This window comes from Anolis carolinensis, chromosome 4 (assembly GCF_035594765.1).
Source record: "Anolis carolinensis isolate JA03-04 chromosome 4, rAnoCar3.1.pri, whole genome shotgun sequence".
In the NCBI taxonomy this organism is placed as follows: Eukaryota; Metazoa; Chordata; class Lepidosauria; order Squamata; family Dactyloidae; genus Anolis; species Anolis carolinensis.
In genome coordinates, this window is record NC_085844.1 from 49,443,718 (window position 1) to 49,469,565 (window position 25,848).

Sequence of the window (25,848 nt, forward strand, 5' to 3'; positions counted from 1 at the left end):
ATAGCTGGATCCTGGGGAGTTATGGGTTTGGATAAAAGGTGGACTGGCTGGAGAGATCGTAGAAGGGCAGCAGCTGGAGGTGGGGTTGGTAGGGCGTTGAGCAACTCCAGCTCTGATGAGGAGTTGCAGCAACAGGGTTCAGCTGTGGATAAGGCGTTAGCTGGCTCAAGTTCAGAGGAGGACTTGTAAATAAAAGTAAGTTTGTTGCTAATGTAACCTTGCAATCGGCAAGGTGTTTGTTGGGCGCTTTCGGGATCTCTGTTTCAGAAGACGTGTTTGGAAGACTGCTTTGGGACATAAGTGTTAACCTGGGTTTTCAGTGGCAACGGGGGCTGGCATTGTGTGGGTTTGCGCTGGATTGTCCTGTGTTGGTTTTATGCATTAGCTGCTGGCTTGCCTCCGTCGATTTGGCTCTTTGTGTTTACCTTGGACTGGAACTCGGTGCTTGTGACTTCTCCCTATCAACACGGTTTGGAACTCGAAGCCTGTGACTTCTTCCTAACGACGCGGACCGGACGTGGCGGCTGTGACTTCTCCTTTACGATGCAGATTGGCTTCACAATGATGTTTCGGGGCACGGTGTGGTCGCTGGTCGCTGTGGGTTGTTTCTGATAGCTTTCCTGTGTTTGCTAAGCTCCAACGGGTAGGTGGAGCGAGTTTCCAACCGTTTCGGCGTAGTTTGTATTAATCCGGATTATTTCCCAAGATAATCCGGATTATATCCCGAGTTTGAGTTTTTTGAGTTCTTTCTTGGACATTGTTACTTCACACTGAAGAGAAAGTGTTTTGAGTCCTTTTTGGTTGTTTTCTAGGCTCTTTTGTGTTGTTTCTGCAATAAACTGAGTTATTTATATCGGCTGGCGTCTGACTCGTAACACAAGGTCACTCAGCCCAATCTACTAATTATTTGGTGATGTTAACATTTAAAAGAGATCTAATACCATCTGGAGTACAGTCCCACAACACAAAATACTTCATTGCTACTTTAACCCTCAATACTTAAGTCAATAGTGCAATCTATGCCAACCCAAGAATTGAGATCTATTGGAGAGGCATTCTTCTTGTCCTCATCAGTTGAGGAATTTGTAATTATTTATTGTTTTAAGTTGTAAAGAGCATATAAGCCACCCTGAAATCTATAGATCAAATATAAATATTTTGACAAATAAACAAAAGTTTTTTGACTTCAGCTCCCAGAATTCCTGAACATTGTTTATCCCAATTAGAACTTCTAGGAGTAGAAGTCCAAAACATTTGGAAAACAAAGGTGAAGTATCTTTACATGGATACCACTATCTAGTGGCTCTCAATATTATGTTTCCATAAATGTTAGTGATCTGTTAATCAGCTTTTCAAAATGGACCTGTGTTAACCATCCCTGAATTACAGATACAAAAGCTGAGATGCAGAAAATGGCTTACCCAGGGCCATTTCATGTCTGAGCTCACGTTTGACCCAGACATCACCCAGTTTAAGCAATCCTAACTCTCACTGTGCACTGAACTTTTTCACCCTCATACAGAAATGTATGCCTGGGAGGTGCTTGTCAGTCTTCCTCTTGTCAGACAGATTATCGGCATAAAGAGAGAGAAGAACACCTACTATTCTTTCAGTATCTTTAACTGTGCGGAAGGCCAAGAAGGATGAGCTCCTGCAGCTAGCAGCATGTGATGTATTGTGCACTGAAAAACTGACAGAGCAAGAGAAATATTGGTTGGGTTGTGTGTGTGTTGGGGGGCGGGGGTAGATATTGCAATCGGCAGCAGCCTTTTTTCTTTGCATGTATGGTGGGCAATTGTTGCTTCCTTTCTATACTGAGTTTAACAGGAATCTAGTTTCTTTCAAATTATTTCAGCAACATATTTAATATCTATGCAATGTTCACTCTATACAAATTAAGGAATGTCAGATTCTGAGTGTTAAAGTGTAGGAAGTAAAACTGCAGTTAAAGATACATCACTTTTTTCATGATAGTGGAGACATGATAGATAGATGATAGATAGATAGATAGATAGATAGATAGATAGATAGATAGATAGATAGATAGATAGATAGATAGCGTATGGCTTCTGTTGTATGGCTTCGGTAACTCTGTTGCTATAACTCACCTTCTAAATTTGGACACAGGGGAGTCAGATGGCCAGAAATGTATGACTTCAAACAATAGTGGCCCTTTTGAGTCCAAGGAGCTTGGGTATTTGGCAGTTGATGCCCACTTTCCAACAGAGGGTGGCAGATACTGAGAACTTGCCTCCATTCTTTAAATAGTAGTGAAAAGACAAGGAGAGTCTGTGCAGATCCCATCACCTGTTAAATATGAAATACTGACTCATTAAGCACCTGATGACCTGAAACCACTGCCTATACATTTCCTATCAGCTCCCTGGCATCTTTGTTGCTTTCAACCATTCTATCTTGGCTATTGGCAGTACCTTCAACATTTTGGTGCTTTTGACCTTGGACAGGCTACAACTGATGACTCTGTATTACTCTTTGCTGACCTCATTTATTTGAATTGCTGACTTGCTGTAAGGACTTCTGAATAACTGACGACTTTCTTTTTGTTTCTTCTTTCATCTTGCTGGATAAGCTGTGAAATGAAAGCTCTTTCCTTACAACTTACTGATGGATTTCATAGGGTTTTCCTAGGCAAGGAATAGTGAGAGAGATATTGAGAGTTTTTGTCAGTACCTTTGTCTGAAATATAGCCAACAGGCCTTGACATTCAGACTTCCACCCAAATATTAACCAGGATGGAACCTGCCCAGCTTCCAATATCAGATGAGATCTGGTGTCCTTAAGAGTATATAAATCTTGGGAAGACATTATTATTTGAATTTTGCTCCAATATTTTCATGTAAGATGAGACTCATAAAGATATGCAGGACAACTAGGAATAATACAGAGAATACTGCAGTGTAGGCTTTACCTACAATGACAAGTAGTCAAAATATAGTCACATTTCTAGCCATTTCTTTTTGCTCCCCTCTCCAATTAGTTTTCAAAATTCAAGCTTTCAATCTCTCTCTCCTTCAAATTCTCTTCTACTTTGACCCTCTCTTCTGCTTAAGAATGTACATCTTCTTGTTGCTATTTTTTTTCTCTAACTCTATTTTCCTGGCGCTGTGTGTCAAATGAGACCCCTGCTGTTTGTTATTTTTGTAGACCTCCCAGAGAAAATAAATACTATTTTTTGCAGTCCACTTTACAAAGTGCTAAGAAGTCCCACATGCAGGTTTGGTTTCATTTGGGTGAAGTGAAGTTCAGTCAGGACTTCATGGTGTTTGGATTTATTGTAGAATAATAAAAGCAGAGCACAGGTCAACAGCCCCACCCCTCTGAAAACTCCATTCCCCATTGCTAGAAGAAGTGAAATTACGGCATGTTTCCTCCCTCAAACCCACCTTTTACTCAATGCAGAATTGGACACAGGATTCCAGGTGAGGTCTGACCAAAGTAGAATAGAGGAGCACCATTGTTGTAGCTTAGCCTGAGCCTGAGCTTGGGCCCATTCGGCCAGTAATTGTCCCTGCACCTGATTTGCTAGAGGACCCTGGGTTTAGGCCTGACATGCAGCCAGAGTTTGGGCCTGAGATGCAACCAGCTTTGCCAGAGGACTCTGGGTTTGGGCCTGGGATGCAGCCAGAGTTTGTTCCAGTGGATTCTGGGACCAGAGACAGAATGGTTAAAAGCAGGCATTTTGAACCACATTCCTCTCCGCCGTCAAGGCCAGTTCACCAGGTGTCAAATGGACATTTTAGTTTAGAGGAGGATAATGGGTTTGACAGGAGGGGAGTGATAACTCATCAGAGGGAACAAGAATGTTTACGGAAAAGTAAACAACTCCTTTTGGAGCGCTCTAATGAGTAGTTTTCTCATGAAAAAAGACCTTGGATTTTCCTTAAATGCCTGGTTCTTCTCTGCTATAGCAGAGGTGGCAACATTGCTATTCAAGAGAGATCTTGCTGCGTGCTCCTGTATATTCTTGCAGCTATGGATTTTGCTTCAAGTTCCAGCCTTGTTTTGCCTTTGAATCCAGTTGAATGTTCCATTAACTTTGCCATTTGGATTTCTATTACCTTGGATTGCTTTGGAGTTTGATCCTGCATTCTAGTCTTGTTTCCTGTGGTTTCAGTTTGTCTCATGCCTTGGAATTGAATCTTGTTTGGACTATTCTTGATGCCTTTTGTGGGACTGAGTTTGATATCTGGTTTGGACTATGTTTTTGAGTGACACTCTTAGCCTCTTGCTTTAAGACTTTTAAGTGCATTGCTCTTGTGGTTTTAAACCCATTTTATTGACTCTGAACTTTATTTGCTTGTGCTTACTTATAACCTTCAATAAACAGCTTGTTTGATTATATTCTGGGGCTCCAGTGTAGTTTTAAGGCACCTACGCAGCCTAGGGGTGCAACAACCATGATTTCCCTTGATCTAGACACTATACTCCCATTGGCTTTTTTAGCTGCTGCATCACATTGTTGGCTCATGTTCAACTTGCAGTCTACTAAGGGTACATCCACATAGCATGGAAAATGTGTGACTTCCCACGCTTCTACCTGAGGCATCCAAATGTTGCCTCAGGTAAAAGCGAATTAATTTGAGACAAATCAGGAAAAACCTGATTTGTCTCAAATTAATTTGACACCTGAAAAGACCCAGATCTTTCAGAAAACCCAGTTCTTCCCAGCTGTGGCCCCTGTGTGGATTGGGCCCATGGATCGCATTGTGCTCCTGGAGCCCAGAAAACCCAAGACAGCCCCCACCCCCTCCCAAAACCCCTTTAAAAGGGCATAAAAGTAAAAATTACTTACTTGGCTGCCATTAAAGTGCTGCTGGCCCTTTCCTGGTGTGTAGAAAAGATGTGCGAAGAGCGGAGAGAGGAGGAAATCGCCCCCCCCCCCTTCCTGGTGCCAGGAGAGGGCCAGCAGCACTTTAATGGCAACCGGGTAAGTAATTTTTACTTTTTTGCCCTTTTTTAATTTTTTTGTTTGTTTTGTTTTTTTGGTGTAAGGGTACCTTGCCTGAAGGTGTGGCAGGGCATCTAGACATCCAAAAAAGTGCTGGTTTTGGGGGAAGGCATGTGGATTTTAACCCACTTCCAATCAGGTTTCAAACCCAATTGGGCACCAGTTAAGGGGCTATGTGGAACCGGCCTACGACTACAAGATCTCATTTACATGTACTGTTGTCGAGCCAGGTGTCACCCATCCTTTTTTTCTGCCAAGTATAGTATCTTACATTTCTTCTTGTTGAAATTCATTTTGTTAGTTTTGACCCAACTCTCTAAGGTCATTTTGAATTCTGATCCTGTCTTCTAGATTATTAGTTATCCCTCTATTCAGTGTCATCCGCAAACTTATTAAGCATGTCCTCTAAACCTTTCTCCAAGTCACTAATAAAGATGGTGATCTATAGCGCTGTTTATTTTATTTTATGTGTTACTGTTTGGGACATATTGATAACCAGAACAGGGGAGAAATGTATTTTGTACAAGTTCACAAAAACATATTTGCCTATTTATTTGAAAACAATTACTATGTGCCAGAGATGGCCATGTGGATATAACTCCAATATCACCAGTTTTAAATACTTAAATACCAAAAAAATGGCAGTGGAAGCAAAACAAGGGAGGGAAAGCCCACCCTTTGGCATATCATTATTGCAACAATTTCTAAGACTGGATAGGGTCTCTGAAGATTGAAACCAACAATCAACTCTTCAATATATTCTATATAGATTGGTCAAAATATCTGAGCACATTTTAAAAGGAGAGTTAGGCAAAGAGCAGTCCATGGATCAGTTAAGAGTATTTAGTGGTTTTCCAACTACAGGACACTAGACCTGTTTTCAGCTGACAGAGGTCCTTTCCAAAAAAATTGGAGTCCTATAAGTGGAGAGGAAGAAGGACTATTTCCAATGTAAATGATGACAAAACAAAAATGTGGAGAAACTAACCCCACAGCCACTTAGAGAGTACAACAATGGGAGAAACCTATTTATGTTATAAAAAAAACAGTGTAGAGGAAGTATATGTTGCTCCTAGACTGAACGGATGTTCCTCAGTCCTGCTTTAAAGGATACTGGTAACAAGAAAATGGGATAGTGTATATAGAACATACTGGTACCTTCCTCTTTTGATGAGCATGCCAGTGGGTTGTCATTTATATTCCACAAATAGCAATAATAGTATTTCTGAAATTGGAAAAGAGCTCTGGTGTCATGAATAAAAGCTTAATTTAAGCTCTGGCTCACTAGAATTTAACTTTGCAAAAGCTACCCCAGAGCTTGTTTTGCATTACAGTTCCCCAAATCCCTTACCAAGCATATGAAGTAATCTTTCCGAGCACGATGAATGAGGTCTTTAGGTCTGATTAACTTTTACCAGCTTTACCCATTCATAATACTAGGGCAACCTGCCTGTTTTGTGTGTGCATGTACACATGTATACACAGATACATGGACCGAGAGATTAGACCAGAAAATTTCAGATAAGCTGGGTTGCTGTATATTAAGATAGAACACAATACCCTTGGAATGTAATAGTAAATGTTCCATGCCATTTTAGTCATATGTGTTTGTACCACTTGCTGTACAACCTATTCAGAAGTTCAATCAGACTTATTCTGTCCTATTACATTTTCCTAGGATTGCACCCTTGATGTTTTCCCCCTTTGCTTGTTGCAAACTCTAAGGAGCTTCACTTCGAAGAGGGAAGCTTTGTAATGCAATGTACACTACATGACTCTTAATCAGCACATAGGAAAGATAACATACTAAGCAACGGCCCAAGGATTGATTTTTCATTTTTTTTTTTTACTTTAGAAAAGTCTAAATAGACACAATAATCCTCAATGTTTAAATGATATCCAGAACTCCATGGGCATTGTTCTCAGTGTCAAGAGAAGATTATAGCTTTATCCACTTCACACACATACATTAAAATTGTGTCCCTATTTTTACTCCTCTGGCTTTATCACTAGTTCCCTTATTTGATTATTATTTTTCTTTTATGCAATGCTTTCTTCCCAACATGAAAGAAGAGCCTGAAAATTGACATGAAGAGATAGTCACTGAAGAACATGTTCTTCAGGTTGGAGAGGCTGCCAGGGTAGAAGGGAACAGAACACATGGCACTCCAATGCCACTGTATGACACAGTTGCCAGTAGTCTACTCTCAGACTCAGCATGGAACACATGGCATTGTGGCAGCCTGCTGGGCCAGAATTAGTAGAGCAGAACGCTGGCTTATACCCGACATTCTGTCTTGATCTCTCCTTGGAACAGCCTCAGGCTAAGTGCATTGGTCTTGTCCCACTGATGTTCAATTTTGCATCAGTGTAATTCTTCTCTGAGTTGTATGCAAGCTCTGATGATTTAACCATAGAATTTGGGCTCATTCTATGAAACATCAGTTAATCATATTAATCCATCCAGAAGTCATGTGTGAACTGACATTTCCCTCATCTTTCATACTTTCAGACAAAAGTGTTTCTTACAGCATCATTCTATTCTTGTATTAATTTTCTATGAGAACATAAGTATAAGTATGTCAAATGCCAACCTTGTGAACTTGTGTTTGGAGATGGTCCAGGCAGCTGAATCAGAAAACCTAGATGCTAAAACATTTGCTGAAAGAAAGCCTGAAGGGATTCAGATCATATCCACCTTCTTAGTTACAGCTGTCTAAAATAGTTTACTGGTAGGGAAATGCATAGTACTGTACTCATTATGATCCTGTTCCCATTTCTGTCCACTTATCTTAAACTGTCAAATATTAGATCCTTCCAGAGCATTAGGGTAACTTCATGGCATTTCTATGTTTAAAAGGTATTCCATGGTAATATCTCAAATTTGAGCACTTACTTGTTCTCTAAGTACTAATGAATGTCTGTCTCTACCAAGTATCATTGGAATATATTTTTTGCCTTAGAGATTTAAAGATCAAGTAAACTGGTGTGTAGCTATTATATAAACAAAGGTTCCCATCTGCTCTTTGACCATCTGTGTCATGCATCATTTTAAACAGATGTTTAATAAAATGATATCCCTGCCCTCCAATACTTGAAGAGCATATTGCTTGAAAGCAAACCAGCTTACTTTAGCCAGAAAAGCAACTAATGTCCTCTGCAGAATTTACATGTTAAGAGCAGAGTGCTGGTGCAGCTAAATGGCTATGGGGTGTTGTCAGTGTTGAGAGGAGGAAAAACAGGGGGGGGGGGGGTAAAATGGCAACAGAAACCACAGTGGGGAAAGTATAGGATATCAGCCATGTCAAAAAAGGAAATTGTTTTTGTTCCTGTGTTGCTTGAAATTTGACAAAACACATTCCTTTGGCAACAGGAGGCCATTATTAGCAGGGACCACATTGGCATAAGAGAACATTGCTGTTGCTATTATGTGCTTTCAAATCAGTCACAGTGTATGGTAATTCTACAGTGTGACTTGCCTAAAATCATTCAGTGTAAGTGGAAATTTGAGCCCTAGCTGTCCAAGTAGGTCAGTGGAGATATGAACCTTGATCCCCTGGAGTCATAGTCCAGCACTATACTATCTTGGCACCTAATGGAATATTACAGTGGACTAAATGATCAAGAGGATTCCAGGCACAAGCACATTCACTGTAAGTAGGGAAACTGGGTCCCTTCATACAACATCAATGTGTTACATTTTACTTTAACTCCTGTGGCAACGTTCTATGAACTTTTGGGATTTGGAGTTTAAGAAGGGCTATTTGGAGTTCTCAGTCAGAGAGCTCTAGAGCCTCATGAAACCACAAACTCCAGAATTCTGTAAGATGCTGTTTTGGTGGTTAAATAGCATGGTAAGATCTTATTATGGAGGCACATTATGATCCAAGACATAGGAATCATACTTAGTCTTAGAACTCAGTCCATTCAGAAAAGGTTGCTGAGGGCTATATTTCTTCATAAGTGCACAACCTAAAAAGCACACAGCTCAATTCTATGCAACAGTATACAAGGTGCCTGGAAAGCACATAGCTTAATTTCCTTCAAAGCTACTTAGGAGCTGTGATATTGAGGTCTGAGTATTGCAGTAGGGCACTAGACTAGAGTTGAAGTCCACACTTTCTCCACTTGGCCTTGGAAACCTATCAGGTGGCTTTGGGCAAGTTACTCTCTCTTGACCATAGAGGAAGTCAATGACATATTGCTGGCTAAATCTTGCAACTTTTATAATGCCCTAGAATCCCTTGGTATTTTCAAGATGACTAACGGGTTTGGCTTTTGTATATAGTAAAAGTTTTTGTATGCTATACAAAGTAACAAGTAACACAATGGTACCCAAAGAAAATGATTCCAAAGAAACAAGGAATAGAATCCACCATTTAATTCAAGGCTTGTAAGGTTGGAAAACTCCTAGTTTCAGTAAAAGAAAGACTAAAAGGTAAAGGTAAAGGTTTCCCCTGACGTTAAGTCCAGTCATGTCTGACTCTGGGGGTTGGTGCTCATCTCCGTTTCTTAGCCGAAGAGCTGGCGTTGTCCGTAGACACCTCCAAGATCATGTGGCCGGCATGACTGCATGGAGCACCGTTACCTTCCCACTGGAGTGGTACCTATGGATCTACTCAAATTTGCATGTTTTCGAACTACTAGGTTGGCAGAAGCTGGAGCTAACAGTGGCCGCTCACGCCGCTCCTGGGGTTTGAACCTGGGACCTTTTGGTCTGCAAGTTCAGCAGCTCAGCACTTTAACACACTTCGCCACTGGGGCGAAGAAAGACTAGAATGAAGTAAGTGGGAAGAGGACACTTATGACACTGTATTACCAGTTCACCTCTAACTGAATATTGTTTCCAGACTCTATTGAATATCTACTGATTTATTTGAAAAAACTAGACGGTAAATTTCAAAATGAAAACAAACAAATTATATTATCTATAATGGAGAGTCAAAGGCATCATAGAAATATCTAGCTATGTCTCTACAATCAAATGAAAAGTAGATACATCATTCATTGAGACCTTTCTGGATCCCTTGAAGTTGTGGATTGATGATATCATTGCTCCATGTTTGGCTACAGGTACATAGTCAGACACTTCACTGATGCCCTCTGCCACTCCTTAAACAGTTGTGGAAGATGGGCTCCTGCCACTAAAATGTGAGTTGGGGAGTGCAGGATTGTAGCCAAAATTTCAAAATGAAATGTATATTTTCTAAGACCAAATTAATCTTTATTTCCCAGTTGTTGATAAAGCTGTGTCCTTGTCTTCATTGTAATCCTATCATAGAACAGAAGTCTTTTCACTTGACAGTCTACTCCTCTGGTCCAGCTGCCTAACTGTCAGATTACTTTAGTTCATTCTCAGCTTCCAATTTTCTCTATAATCACTCTGCAATCCCTATAGGTTCTATATCCTGTGTTAATCCCGTTCATATTTGCCTTGTTTCAGAAGGGAAAATGGTTGGAATAGAACATTTTTGCACCTCTCATAACTTATTAATGAGAAAATGTACCCCTCGCTTCCAGCATTCATGTATTTATGGGAATTAACAGGGTGTTCTAAGAAATAAAGTGCAGACAAAAATGCTACTTTAACATGCAAATGTCTCAAATATGCATAATTCAAAATATGTAGCAACTTGCTTTTGCTATTGAGAAAAAGAGCATAAATGATCTAGTATTTGTAGAAACTGGGAAATATATTCAACTCCAATTCAATTGAATGCATTGAATTAAAGCAGTTTAAGAACATATTGATTTACCATTCAATAGGGGTGTGCAGGAATCCGTCTCGTAATTTGGGATTCGGGAAAATTCAGCTATTTGGCAGCTGGATCATCAGAAATAGACTAGACAGGACCCAGCCAAAACCTTAACCAGAATGGATCACGAGCACAAGATCTTCCAGCTAATGGGAGCAATCAGGTTGAACGACACTCTACCTGAGGTGGAGACCATGGCATATGGGCAGCCTTGTGAATCAGGCAAGAGTGGGTGACTGGCGGTGGCAGCTCCTCCTCTTCTTTCTTCCCTGGCAGCCCCCTCCATTCCTTCCCAAATCCTGCTCCCTAGTGGAGCATCCATTTGAGGCAAATAAGGCAGGAAAGAATGAGAGAGGGGGAGAGAAAGGCAGGGAAGCCTTCCCTGGGCCTTTCTTCTAAAGAGGGCCCCACTGGGAACTCACTTTCCCAGCAGCACTTTGTGTGGTATAGACACTGAAGGAGCCTCTGTGCTCCCTGCCCGGGTATGGTGGGAGTTGAAATTTTTTCCCCTCTCTCTCTGTTTTTCACATTTCTTTCTCAGCCACTCAGAGGCCTGGTTGACTGCATCCATTGTCCTCCCCTCTTGTGGTGCTCGTTGGTTGGGACTTCAATTCCCAGAGCCTCCTCTTGTGGATTTTTAAAATATATATATGGTAAAAACTTAAAGAATTTCCCCAAAACCAGTGGATTAGAGAAACATTCTGACACTTGGCAGGCATGCAGTCATAAATGTGGCCTACAGATGAGGCAAGTTTATCCTGTTAGGCCTAAAAATGTCAAAGAAACAAGCCTCTAAAGTCTTCCCATTGGTACCAATGGACTGAATCTTATTGGAATGAAAACAGCACCCCTCTCCCAATTTTGGGAATTTCCCAGAAAATGGAATCGGGGGAGGGGGCAGAAACAAGACCAAAAGTGGCACCCTTTTTGGGCATCATGCACACACCTATCATCCAGCAATTGATTTATGATAGGGGGTTTGTTTGGATGGCCCTTATAATATCTTACAACTCTGTAATTCTGTTGTCAATAGATAGGGCAACTGATAGGTCTAAGGCCAGCAAACACGTGGAAGCAATTCAAAGTCTTACAGCTTGATATAAAAGCAAGGATGGGGGTAGTACAGGTTGGGACTTAGATAAATTGTGGCTACACCTCTGCTTTTCTTTATGTAGACCTCCACTGGCTAGATTCTTAGCACCAAACCAATTCCCTTATTCATAAATTTCAATTTCCTTGCCCCATTTCTCTCTCCGATATAGAACTTCTGTTCATTTTGTTTCCATGTACAGAACATGTTTAACTGAATTGAACTAGCACATTTATCCATTCTTTACATTCTATTTTTAGTGTACATTCTACACTAAGACTGGAGGTAAGGGATCCCTGTAGGAAACAGAAATACCACAGAAATGAAGAGGGAAGAAAATAATGTAAAATAAAAGAGAACTTCCGTAAGCTTCTAACACAGTAGAAATCTCCTAACAGCTACAGAAATTAATGATTGTGTCACCAAAGTAGTGTGCAAATTGCTTTTCAATGCATTATCCCTATGGTCTTATATTGGCATGGATATGTGACATACATGTGAATTTTCCTCACCAAACAACTGAAGAGATCTAGGTTTTAAGCTTTTGGGGTACTTCTAGGAAGCCTTTCACAAATGTAGTCATATGTAGTGCAACCTGATGAAGCAGCAGTAACTGTTCAATACTGTAGTTCTGGGTGGCTGATATTATTCCCTCCTTCTGTGCCAGCCTTCCCCTCCTCCGTAATGAGCAGTGGGGATGTACTAGACTAAACTGTATTGACTGAACCTTCTTGACAATTTTGTCCGAAGGTATTTTATAAGAGAAACTCTCAGTCCAAATTTCCAGTACTTTAATTGCAATATTTAGCTACCACAGGAAGCTGCTCTCTGAATTACAGACCATTGATTTCTTAAAGCAGCATTAACTACACACAGAGGGACTCCCTTTCTTGCCAAGAAATATATAAAAATGGTCGAGATTCTTTTCTGCCAGTGGGAGCTTTTAACATGCAGCGATTTTCTTAAATTGAGAGGTCAATACTTCCCCTGCGCCTTGGACACAAGAGTTATTCCCAGAGGGATAAAAATCAACTGAGGTGATTTTATCTTGGTAATGACAATGAAGAAGTTACATCTCACACATATACATAAACCAGAATTATAGCTCCCTTAAGATGAATTTCCTTGATTTTTTCATTCTCTTCATTTCACTGGGATTCTGTACAGGCTAATGTTTTATTCATAGGTTCACAGGGTTCAGAGGTTAGGTATTATCTAGGTCCTCGGGTTGATTTTCAATTGTGGAACAATCAGATAGTATTTTATCCATGCTATCTTAAGAACATATTATATGGAGGAAAGTATTAGACTATCTTAATCTGCCTGATGTCTATTGCAGTTTTAACTGATTTATAAAAAGCCATAAACAGATACACATTGGATACAATGTGTAATACTGTATCCATCAACTTGAGCAATCCTCTATTACAATTAAAAACATGGAATTTCAACACAATCCCAGTATATTACAACAACAATTTAAAAACTGTTCCCAAGAAAGCATTCTTGTGCATTTATTTTACCCAAACGTGGAACAAATAAATAGGACTGCTGTGTTCCCTGCCAGCTATCATACACACAGCTAAGTAAAAAGAAATGTTACAGGGTTTTATCTTGCCTCTTATAGTCTCCATAATCAAATAATTTCATTAATTCCCACCACCAGTTGTTTCTGGGATACCTCAATGTTCAGCTACACAAATGGATACTGCTGCTGTTGAAGGTTATCTTGCACCTTTCCCATTTCTCCAACCTTTGAGTTTTCCTCCTTACTCAACAGAGATGGAAATCTCACATATACACTTGTATTCATATTCACACAGTACACATTCCAAGCAAGCAGGTATGCCTAATAAGAGGAGTTTATGTAGGAAAATCTTTATAATATATGTAGCTATATCCTATTTGGAAAGGTATAATATGAAACAGGTAAGGTTCCCCACCTCTATCCTAGACTGAGGGATTGGGATTCCTTGCTATTTGTCAGCTAATTCTGAATTCTCTTTGGGCTCACCTCCATCAATTTCTGATCACTGGAGTTCCCAAATGTTGGTGGTCAGATTTAACCCAACACTTTGGCTTTTTTTTAACTCTTGAAGTTTCAGGATATTTAAATGGCAATTGAGCCTCCTTCAGTACTCTTTTTAGCATATTATAAGTATACATAGATAGAAGGCACATTTAAACTGTAGAATTAATGCAGTTTGACACCATTTTAACGATCAAGGCATAATGCTGTTGAATTATGGCAGTTGTAATTTTGTGACAACCCAATGCTCTTTGGCAGAATAAGCAAATTTTATTTATTTATTTATTTATTTATTTATTTATTTACAGTGTTTATATTCCACCCTTCTCACCCTGAAGGGGACTCAGGGCGGATCACATTACACATATAAGGCAAACATTCAATGCCTTGACATAGAACAAAGACAAACGCAGGCTCTGAGCTGGCCTCGGACTCATGACCTCTTGGTCAGAGTGATTGGTCTCAACTGGCTGCAGATGGCTGCTCACCAGCTTGCGCCACAGCCCGGGCCTTGAAAACTACCATTCCCACGATTCCCCAGTTTTCTCCAACTTCATTAATTCTTCATAGACATTATCTTAGGAAGAAATACAGGCATAGCTACAGTAGAGTCTCATTTATCCAACATAAATGGGCCAGCAGAACATTGGATAAGCAAATATGTTGGATAATAAGGAGGGATTAAGGAAAAGCCTTTTAAACATCAAATTAGGTTATGATTTTACAAATTAAGCACCAAAACATGTTATACAACAAATTTGACAGAAAATGTAGTTCAATACACAGTAATGTTATGTTGTAATTACTGTATTTACAAATTTAGCACCAAAATATCACGATGTATTGAAAACATTGACTACAAAAATGCGTTGGATAATCCAGAATGTTGGATAAGCAAGTGTTGGATAAGTGAGACTCCATATCATTCTCATCATCTTCAGGTTCTTCCATAATTTATAGTACCTTATAAAGTATTATACAGATATTTCATAAATCATTTCACTGGTAGATAATTCTTTTCTTTGCATTATATTCACACAGGCAATTGAACTGAAGGCTCTTCCATGCAGCCCCAAAACACGGGACAAAGAAGTGGGTTTTTAAAATGCAAGACCTCAAAGGGAGTCTAAACACAGACCTGTCAGTCCTGTTGCATAATCCCTCATTGCCCTCACAGCTGTTTTTTTGAAACTGATTAAGATAGAGGGTGGATGGATTATCCAGTAGAAGTTAAAAAAAAAAGCAGTTCAGAGATGCGTGTATGCACATATGAGGTCCCTTGAATAATGGAGGAATTTTTTAAAAAACAAAATGTTCTCCAGATCTCTGTATTCCCCCAAATGGGCTGTTTAACATTAAACATTCTGTTTAAAAGACAGAATTTGAGAGAGTTGAATTGCTTTCCACTTGTGCTTCCCTTCACCACCTGTATCTCTGTTTGACAACTAAGCAGCTAATCAGCATTTTTGGGCTTTTCAGAAACACACATGCTCTGGAGGAGTCCACACAGAGGGGAGAGAAGGAAAACACATGTTTTCTATGACTGCTGGGATAAACAGGCATGGATAGATGTGTGTTTACCAGGAAGAATCGAGTTTAAAGAGCACATTTAAAACACATGTTTTCCAGTGCTTGACTCAATTTCTCCTGATTCCTCCCACACCTTGGCCAAATGTCATCCCCCCCTTTTAACCCACTTAGGTTTTAATGCATATGTACAAGCACCTTATATCTAGCACCTAGTCAGGTATATTTCCTCATTAAAAAGTTACACACATCTAACAGGCCTGTGTGAAAACCAGAGGCGGTCCAACCGCAAGGTGAGGTAGGCTTTTGCCTGTGGTGCCATCGTCCCAGGGGCGCCGTCAAGGCCCCGGGAAGATGGCACCACCCCACCTCCTTCTCCTCCTTCCTGTGGGGGGTGGGTCCGCATGGCGTGGGGGCGGAGCCATGCAACATAGGGACGGGGCCACACAGGGAACGGGGCCAGACTGCATGGTGGGAAGGCCCAGCCAGGTTGCGGTGGGCCTTCCCACTGTGGCCCACATGGCCTGGCCCCGCCTCCCGTGCTGCGCGGCCCCACCCCCTGCACCGTGCAGCCCCCCCCATGCTGCACGCCCCCCCAAGCTGCAGGGGGGGGGCACCAAAATTACCTTTGCCTAGTACAGAAAATTACCTAAGGATGGCTCTGGTGAAAACACAGGTATTCATAAGTTAATATCCTTGTTAAATCTTTACAACATTAATTACCATTGATACCATATACCTCTTCTTATTATAACATTGCCAGTACTAACATAAATCAGCATTTTAGGGCAGCATTTATAGGAATAGTCATCTTATTAATCAACAACATATTTTGTGATGAAAGCATGCTGAAAGCAACCTGATAATCACTGTATCTGGGCTTCTTTTCATCTTCCCCTGGTGCCAACTCAGCTTGTCTTTTGACTAGCTAAAACTGACCAGCTCACAACTGAGTTGTACAATATAGTACATCATACCATATATGTCTTTCCATAACCTCATCTTTGATATGGTAGGAGTAAATCACACCTAACAAATCTGTCTCATGTGAAGAACTTGTCAAATATTTTCCAAAAATGCTGGTGCCTTCACTATTAGATCACAAGTGTGTTTCTTAACTTTTGTTCACATGCCAGAGATCTGGCACTCTCTCCAGACTGACGTGTACTGCAGCCATACACACTTGCACATATACAGAGTTGCCTGCATTAATTCTTGTTAGGCTAAATTTTGCCCTTTACAGTAATATAAAGTTGGCAACAGAACATTTTCTGGCCTGTAACAATATACATCTGAAGCAACCTTATCCTTAGGTGCAACATTTTAAAAAGTTACACGAGCACAGGGCAGGCAATTTTCAGCTTTGGCTAATGCAATGTAAGTCCCTAATTATACTGGAACAGCATGTGCCTCAAGCTTCTAACGATGAGTCAGGGGATGAGTGGCCTCTGGAGACTTTTCAAAGCCATGAGCAGGAGGTAAGTCCAGACCCAAAGCTGTATATAGACTTAGACCCAGAGCTAGAGGCACCAGAGGAGGATGGAAATGTAGTAACACTTCAGCCTGTAGAGACAGAGCAGAAGCAAACTCAGTGTAAGGGGTTGTCTCCATTCTATAATCAACCACTAGCTCACTGGTGCTCAACCTATGGGTTCCCAGGGGTTTTGGCCTACAGCTCCCAGAAATCCCAGCCATTTTACCAGCTGTTAGGATTTCTGGGTGTTGAAAGCCAAAATATCTGGGGACCCACAGGTTGAGGACCACTGCACTAGCTGCTGCTGAGCAGACCCCCAGCTCACCTGAGTCACCAAGAGAGCAGAGGAGACAGATGCTAAGGTTTGCCTTAAAGAAAAGGCATAGAAGTGCTCATTTAGCTTCAAGGGAGCAGCAGAGAGGAACTGCTGAAGTATAGTCAGGATCCAGCCCATAGCTTACTAAGCAGCAGTGAAAACTCTGGGACAGTTGTGGGAGCAACTTATATTCATGCTGTACCCACTGTTTGTATTTCACTGAGAATTTATGGACCTTGACCTCTGCTTTTGATTATTGTTGACCTGTTTGCTCCAGTCTTGACCTGTTCATTTGAACTTTGGACTATCTCTGAATTATCCTTGAACTTGGTATAGTGACTTTGTTGAATATTATTCCCAGTGGTGTTCTTGTATGTTGGTGTGGCTGGTAATTGACTGTTGGTCTTTGGGACACTTGATATTCTGGGGTTAGCCAGCACACTAATATACATGAACCACTTCTTTTTACACTAAAGTTGACACTTTAGTCTTTGGATGTCCATCTGGGGAGAATGACTCCGGACTTTCATCTAACCTCCACTGTGCTTCCCAAGAATGCACCAGAGTCAGAAAACCAATCCACTGGTCCCAAGAGTATCCTCAATGCTCATCTCATTGATCTAAAACCTCCAAAACTTGAAGGTTCTAGAAATATTCACACTGTTTTTGAACTGGGTAAATATTGGCTCTCATAATTCTTAGTGGATCTAAATCTAATAATTTACAAAACGTAAACCAAAAAGGTTTGGTTATATGGAAAATATACCAATCACTTAGTGACTAAAATAATGGCAGGATGCCAATGTGATCATTGTACAGGCATGAGAAACCAATGTTATTTAAATAAAAATAAAAAACTATGTTACAAATCTTACATTCTTCACAATAGATTTGAATCAAATGTGGTGAATACTGATCATAATCAATGTTGTCTTTCTCCAATGCGAAATTCTTTAAAATACCATGTTATCAGAAGTTTACTTTGAAATCTGTCTACCAGCATTTTCAGAACTGTGTCAGCTGCAATCAAAGTGACATTAAAATCACTTCCTTTCACTTGTACTAGAGATAACAGTCCCAGTGGGTAGCTAACACTCATACTGATTGCTGTGGTAAGAGATGACCCAGTAATTTTGCTACCAAAGATGAAAATCCAAACTGCACTCCTCCTCTACAAGACACTGACATTCTTTCACCAGCTGGTATGAAAACATTTCAACTGCTATAATCTGATGAAAAAGGCTCTGTTTGTTAGTTATCTTAAGTATATAATACATACTTCAGTCAAGGAAAGACGTACTGCCAGAAAATTAGGAAGTAGAAAGATATTAGCAATATTCATTCAATGTATTTATGGTCAATACAATAAATATATTTGTGAAGGAAAGGCTGTTTTCAAAATACTAGAACTCTTTATCATGGGGGTACACAGAGCTTTTTATCATGGTGGAAAATGGCAACCAGTTAACAAGGCAGAAAAATACACAAACTGTTGTTAATAATAATAACAACAACAACAACAACAACAACAACAATTTTATTTCTTACCTGCCTCTCCTCATGTCTTGAAGCGGGTTACAGAATAATTAAAATTTCAACATTTGTTTTGTCTTGGGGTATATCTACACTGTAGAATTAATACAGTTTGATACCACTTTGATTGCCATGTCTCTGTGCAAAATAAGAGAACAACTTATGATAGCATTATTTTTGGGTTTTTTAAAAGGAATACTGTTTACTAATCACTATGAAAGATTGGTGATACTGTAGGATTTGGAGTCATTTTCCCTTCTTTGAAAAATACTTCTGTTGAACATATTTTTGCCCCCACTGCCGTTATTAATTGTAGAAGCAATAAGTAATACTTTGCAATTTTTAAAATAAATTGCTGCTTTGGCTAATGCAGTCCTTTTAAAAAAGTAATGTTCCTAGCTCTGAGAATGACGATGCACTTATGCCTAGACACACGTACATAAACATATCATTTAGTTTTAGAAGACTTGATTTATTTATTTTAAATCAGCATCCTGTTTCAGGATGATCTCCCTCCACATTCTCTCTTTAATTTCAGTAAAAGTTGTGTGCTAATTCCTGTGCATGCTTACTTAGAAACAAATCAATCTCTTTTAGACAAATGGGTCTTATTTGAAAGTTTGCACATGATTGCACTCTTAGTATTGATTGACAGATTTATTGATTTGTTTATACAAAACAACTGTTTTGTACTATTATTTCTCTGCTCATATTGTATCTTCCTCATCATGCCTCTTTCCTCATGCCTACTTTTTCCTCATTTTTCTTTTAACTCTTAACAATGCAGATACTCAGAACTATTTGGTCAGTTTAATATCTTCCCTTGCCCACATTTTCCCTCTACCTTAGTTAAGTCTCTTTGTTAAACCACTGAAATTGATTGACAGCACTACATGGAAGGGAAAATCCTGTTTGCACTCGTATCCTGTTTGTGCTCTTTCCACAAGAACCTGGCTGGCTACATTTGTTGGTCATTTTGCTGTACTCATTGTAATAGTCACTTCTGCTGCCACAAAATATGGTGATAGCCAACAGCTACATAGTAGCCACCAACTTTAAAAGACAATCAAGCAAATTAGTGGAATATAAGTCTCTCAGTGGGCATTAAGGGAAGGAATCTCAGCAACAAAGAGCGAGCATTATAATCAATGGACAAACTTTGAAAGAATTTACAATAAAAAAGAAAAACATCAAGGATGGCCACTATCTCCTTTAATATTCATCTTTGCATTAGAAATCTTAATGAGGAGTATAAGAGAAGATAAAGAATTAAGAGGAATCAAAATTGATAAGCAGGAATACAAAATAAGAGCCTTCACCAATGACTTGATTTCCATTATAGAGAACCCAAGAAACAATACAAAGAAGTGGCTTAATAAGACTGAAGAATTTGTATAAGTAGCAGGTTTCAAAATAAACAAAAAGAAAACAACAATATTAACCAAAAATGTGTCCAAGAAGAACCAAGAAATACTGCAAGAAAGGACTGGTTTAAAAATTTCTACAAAGATCAAATATCTAGATATTTGGTTAACAGCTAGAAACAACCAACTCCTAAAAATAACTATATGGAAAAGCTGAAAGATATAAAAAATAGAATTAGAACATTGGAAGAACTTAAATCTATCACTATTGGGCCAGATAGCAGCAATTAAAATGAATTTACTTCCCAAAATGCTCGACTTATTTCAAAATATTCCTATAATTAGGAACATCAAACTATTCAAAAACTGGAATAAAGACCTGATGAAATTTATATGGAAAGGACAAAAACCCAAAATAAAATATAAGATAATGATTGACTCTAAAAATAGAGGTGGGCCTTTTGACTGTCAAACTGCTGGAGACCACTTATCAAAATTCAGACTCCTAAAATAACTATTTCTTGGCCTTTCCACCTCAACATCAACTAAGGTAATCTTCAAACCAAGTTTTAGTACACTGCTGGGATTCCGATCAATTTACTGAGCAATGTTTGATGATAAGTTACAGAACCTTCAAACTACTATCCTCCCTTTTTGCTCTCTTCTCCCATGATATAATGATGGGATGGGATCCATCTTAATCACCATTATCTTAATTATTCCAGAGTTATCTAGCATATGCTGAAAGATGAAAGCAATCTTGTTTAAAACACAGCCCAAGTATTCCTTAAGTGTGTTAGAAAGCTTTAGCTCCTTTGAGGACTGCATGTTTGCAAGTGTATATTCTTTCTTCTAAACACATCCACATTCCTTTTAGTGATAAACTCAGCACCTAAGGCACATTTCTCTGACAGAATCAAAGAATGTTCGACATTTTATGTAATGCTAGAACCTTCTTCTATATATGAAAATGTCTTGTGATCCTATATATTGAGTACATAGAGAAAAGTCCAGCCCAAGGGCTGCCTGCTTGCCAGTCCTTCTTTCATTAATTTAGTAATTTAGTACCAAATGTCCATAAACATTCCTAATATGTATTGAATGACATTCTACACCTTAAGGGTATAAGGACAATAACACATGCTCTCTTCCCCCTGACTGTTTCAGGATCAGGATATGACTTTCTTTAGTTAGGAAGTAAACGAAACTTCTGCATTACTTCCTGGTTAAATAAAATACCTCCTGGATCTAAACTAGCCTAAGAGGGGTGCAAAAATATGTCAAAACTAGCCCACTCATTCCCCCAGGCCAGGGATAATTTTAAATTTAAAACAATATGAAAAGAAAAGGGGAAACACGTTTTAAATAATCCAAGGGCAAAATGGGGAATTGGGTGTAGTGTGTACAGTCTTCCAAGGGCCTCCCCCCAAATCTCTTTCCATTCATCCCCATCCCCAATTTATTGTTTGTTAAATGTATATTGCTGTTTTCATTATGGCATCCATATCCTGTTGCTATCTTTTCCTTGCTGATGTTCTGCCTATTCAGCAAGAAAAAACATCAATGATTATCCTATTGCTCATCTTAGAACTTTTGATCCCTGAACACTCAGCCAACCATGCCATAGAATTTAATGAAACAGTTTAGTAAAATAATGTGACCTATACTCTTGCCCTATAATTGACCCCTATAACAAGTGTTCTGAATTCTCATAGAGTAAATATATAGCCCCCCTCTTGGAATAACGATTTAAAGATTTCCCTTTATTCATGTAATATAGTCTCCCTGGCTTATTGATGGTATTTTAAAATCATCATCAGGGACCTGCCAGAATTCATTTTAGAAGGGCAAACCTGATACCAATAGGTGGGTGAACATGCAAAGTGTAAATGAGCAAGATGTTTAAAACACAATAACTGAGCCACAATGGTAATGCACTTGAAGACTTCTGAATAAAGCAAATTGCTAATTCTAACTCAATCAATCAGAATTATGTAAGTTATTACTATTGGGTAATTGATTCAACAGGTTTCTTTAGTTGGGAACTAGCAATAGAATTTAGGCAATAATTCCTAAACCTGTACTTTACTGAAAAGCAAATCCAATTTAATTCATAGAACTCATTTCCTAATATGTGCAAAGCTGAAAATCTGCATATACTGACTGGAATCCTGTGGTAGTGGGAGGGAAAATGCTATGGGTGAAGAAATAGAAAATAGATTACTGGAAGATTTTTGTCTGCTTTCCCTTGGGTAGGCCTAGATCCATTTACCTGAATCGTACTCATAAATGAACTAAAATATAGCAACTACAGAAGAAGCATCCCTGGTCGAATGCAGAAATGGTATATAGTTTCCAATTTGCAATGCCTTAACATATTACTTTCATGTTGTTTATTTGGGTCACAGAACTGATTGGCATGTTGCCCTGCATTTAACTGAAGAATCATAGGATCATAGAGTTGGAGGAGACCACAAGGGCCATCCAGTCCAGCCCCTTACTGTGCAGGAAAAACACAATCAAAGCATTCTCAATAGATGACCATCTAAGCCTCTGCTTAAAAACCTCCAGAGAATTAGACTCCACCACACCGCAAGGCAGCATATTCCAATACTGAAAAGTTGGACAAAGGTTATGTGGCACAACCCCAATAAAAGTCCCAATTTTCTTTGGAGCTGGGAATTTAGTTCAACCATCCTCTCAAATATAGCAGTCGTGGCAGGGTGCCAATATTTTAGTTCAATCTCCCCATGGTCAACATACACAATATTAATTCTTACCTATCTTTCGCTACACTTCTGGAAGGTCCAGAAGTGTAGTAGAATCTAACTTCACATTATAAAAATATTCACATGCCCCAAATATTTTGAAAATAGTTGAGATGACTTTAGATGTGATGCACAAATAAAGATTTAGTCTAATCCTTTGGTAAGACCTTTACCCGTTTTCACCCAGTCTTATACACAAGTCTTCCAAAGGATCTTATTCAAGTCCAGGAGGACCAAAGAGCAAGACACTGGAGTATAGCTGCATAGATAGACAATGGATTCCTATGTGTGTAAAAGACAGAAAGACTGATATTTCATGGCAGACTGATTTGAAGAGTAGCATTATTTATTGGATTTCCTTTTTTATTTCTTGCAAGCCTGGGATTCTCCAGATAGTATCCGCTGGCAATCATTTTTCCTTTTGAACAGATGTCAATCATCAAAAGAGGTGAGTTATATAGGCTAATATCAGTCTACTAGTAGTTAATTGGTTCTCGAGATATATTTCTCAGCTTTTTACAACATTTATGATAAGCACTTGCACTGTCCTATGCCTCCTCCAACATGAGACCACCTATCATTCACTATAAAACTAACTTAAACATACAATACAACCACATTGCAAATGAAGCATTCATTGCCAGAAAATCATTGCCCCAATTTAATATAACATTGTATTTTTTCTATTGCAGAAACATATCTAAACCGACCACAGTTACTTACTATACTTTTAAAAAGAACATTACAATGCTTTTCCCCAGAAGTTTGTTGTGAAAATGGATTCTGGCTCAGTCTGCTTTGGGGAGGGCGGTGTTAAATTCGTTGCAGTGCTTGGTTATCAAAGAGCTTGTTTAATGGGAATTTTTTTTAAAAAAAAAATAACAACAACATATACCTCTGATGTTTGTCACTAGATAAGCTATTATTTAGATTTGTATTGAAGAGAAATATCATGACTTTTAAAAAGAGATGTTTTGATCTGAACTCTGAAAAACCCTAAGGCATCTTCTTTTTTCTTCTTTGATTTCAACACTCTGGCTTTGTCTAAATTGCTCATTTTCAAATGGCACATGTACGTCTGCTCTCTCTCACTCTCTCTATGTTCATTCATAATAAGCTATTATAAAATGCACCCATTGGCAATAACAATACACGATGGCATCTATTTCATTGGTGGGCATAATGGATCTATCTTTAACAAAAAGTGCTTGCTAGAAAACTCTGGGATAGGAATAATAGCATAGATAATGGTTGCTGTCTGCAATGAGTCCCATTAGCTGAGCTGTCAAAAGCTTGAATTATTTTTCCCATGAGCCAGCTGATAATGGAATTAGCACTGCCACCTTTGCATCTTATGATAATTCAGAAGCCTTTGATACTGATGTTGAGTACTTGAGAATTATTCCAATAGATGTTGCCCATGTTCAGACACATGATGTTCCTTCCAATTATTACCTAGTTATTTATTTACTCCATCCTGTGTCTGGATTGTAAGGCAAATTTAATCAAATAATGGGAAACCTTCTGCTTTGGCAATCAAGCTTTTAGCCATTTTTATAGCTACTTGCCCTGTCCTGCCGACAAATATAATAAATGATTTTAACTCAAACAGGGTCATTCGCTGACCTTTTATTTCACATGTCGAAACTGTAATGGCTCCTTTTGGGGCTGTCTTGTAAAAGGCAATCGCCTGCCTCATAAGTCAGGCCTGCTTTACTGCAGAAATATATCTGGCTTGTTAGAGCCTGACGTGTTCAGAAAGCTTATAGCTCAAATGCTGCCAAGGAAATCCATGCTCCATCATGGATAGGCTGATAATTTCAAAGGTTTTTTTGTGATGACAGATTTGAGACTGTTTCACTTATACAGCCAGAAAAGGCAAAAATGTCCATTACAAGTGAATATCAAGTTTCTAACATCTCAATTCCTAAAATGGTAACATCAGAGAAAAAAATGTTTTGAGTGATATTACATGCAGGGCTGGTTGGACATATGAGGCTGCTGAAGCGGCGGCCTCGGGCGCTGGCCGCTAGGGGCGCTGTCGAGGCGTCGACAGCAGCCCATAGCGCCACAGCAGAGATTGCCCAATTCTCCCTTAGTTCCTGGACGCGGCCACAGCTCGCCCTGGCGACCTGCAGCCGCGTCCAGGAAGGGAGAATTGGGCAAGGAGGAGGCAAGTGGACAATATCAACAGAAAGGAGGAAACCATGAAAATGAACAAAATCTGGCAAACAGCATTTTAAAACTCTAAAATCAGGACAGTAAATAAAGAAACAAACTCTGAAAACGGGAATTCCAGACATGAAACAACCAGGTAACACCTCCCAACAAAGGATTCCCACAGGTAGGAATCAGCCTGACCTTGAAGCTGCAAGGCTTTTCACTGCTAATCAAGGTGATTAATTGCAACATTCACACTTGCCTCCAACAGACAAGAATTCTTTCTCCCACCCTGGACCTTCCACAGATGTATAAACCTCTCTTGCTTAGTTTCCAACAGACCTCACAACCTCAGAGGATGCCTGCCATAGATGTGGGCGAAATGTCAGGAGAGAATACTTCTGGAACATGACCACGCAGCCTAAAAGACATACAACAACCCTAAAGGGTAAATGTTTTCCTCCTGACATTAAGTCCAGTCATGTCTGATTCTGGGGTTTGGTGCTCATCTCCATTTCTAAGCCAAAGAGCCAGCGTTGTCCGTAGACTCCTCCAAGGTCATGTGGGATGACTGCATGGAGCGGAGTTACCTTTCCGCTGGAGCAGTACCTATTGATGCACTCACATTTGCATGTTTTTGAACTTCTGGGTTGGCAGAAGCTGGGGCTAACAGTGAGGGCTCACTCTGGTCCCCCAATTCAAATCTGCTGCGGCCTTTCAGTCCAGAATTTCAGCAGCTCAGCGCTTTCACACGCTGTGCCATCAGGGGATATTATTTCCTAAAGGTTGTGAATATACAATATTTCTGATTGGTTTTTTTTTTGTCTGTTAGAGGCAAGTATGAATGCTGCAATTAGGAAAA